This window comes from Oryzias melastigma, linkage group LG19 (assembly GCF_002922805.2).
Source record: "Oryzias melastigma strain HK-1 linkage group LG19, ASM292280v2, whole genome shotgun sequence".
Classification (NCBI taxonomy): Eukaryota; Metazoa; Chordata; class Actinopteri; order Beloniformes; family Adrianichthyidae; genus Oryzias; species Oryzias melastigma.
Window position 1 is genome coordinate 21,514,949 of NC_050530.1, and position 1,206 is coordinate 21,516,154.

General features: G+C 36.4%; 1 protein-coding gene across 1 annotated transcript in view; it reads right to left on the bottom strand.

Annotated features, from left to right (window-relative positions):
• efhd1 (EF-hand domain family, member D1) overlaps positions 1 to 1,206 on the bottom strand; it is a 117,590-nt gene that overhangs the window by 11,072 nt on the left and 105,312 nt on the right. The window lies entirely within an intron of this gene.

Below are 1,206 nucleotides of genomic sequence, written 5' to 3' on the forward strand. Positions count from 1 at the left end.
AAAAACTTCAGACAGTGTAATTCTGGAATTGCAGAATCCTTTTTAAGTATATAAACTAACAAAATGTAGTTTTTACTAAAGAGCCTTTTCCCCACATTGCTGTTTTTAAAGATGCTTTAGAATCAAACATGTTGATTAAAGTTTCACTTTTATATCAAAATCACTAAAGGGATCTCATGTATCAAACATGTGTTGTGTGATGGCTGCCGCCAACACAGGACCATCAGGGCAATAAATGCATAACACACCATATTTCTATTTTTATTGTGGTTTAAGTTTACTAATATATATATATATGAGTTGCTGGCCCCAGAAGACCATGGTGCTTGCTGTTGACGCCATCTGCTGGATGAATGAAGTCAGGCCTCACAAAATCAACATGAACACTTGGCAGCAATCAACCACAACAGCAACAGCTGAATGGACCTTACCATGGCCAAGAGTGTGTGAGTGTGTGTGTGTGTGTGTGTGTGTGTGTGGGGGGGGTTATATTAATGTTTGTATAGAAAAATATAATTTGCTTTAGTTTCTAGTTATTGTCATTAATTTCTTAATGGCAACTTTATGTTAGATTTAGTTAACATTTAACAGATTTATTATTTGTGTTGGAATATTGTTTGTAGTTATAGTTTGTCCTTTTTAGTTCCCCCTTGTGTTTCTTCAGTGGATTGATCACTTTTCGTACATCAGCCAGCAGGGGCACAGTCAGTAACTGCTCAGCCTCGCTTCACTTATGGATCCCAGGTTCGAAAAACTAACAGGAGGCAAGGCAAGGCAAGGCAAGTTTATTTGTATAGCACATTTCATGTACAGAGACATTCAAAGTGCTTTACATAAAACATTAAAAGAAACCAGAAAAAGAAATAGTAAAAATGTGATCATTAAAGTAAAATTAAAAGAAAGTAAAAAGATTTTAATTTAAAACAAGCATAGACAGTGCGAACGTAAACATTTGAATAAATATAATTTAAATGCAACTGAGAACAGATGAGTCTTTAACCTGGATTTAAATACACTGAGTGTTTCAGCAGATCTAATGTTTTCTGGAAGTCTATTCCAGATCTGTGGCGGATAGAAGCTGAATGCAGCTTCTCCATGTTTAGTTCTGACTCTAGGAACTGATAAAAGGCTGCATCCTGATGACCGGAGAGGTCTGGCTGGTACATACTGGGTCAGGAGGTCAGTCATGTATTTTGGTGCTAAACC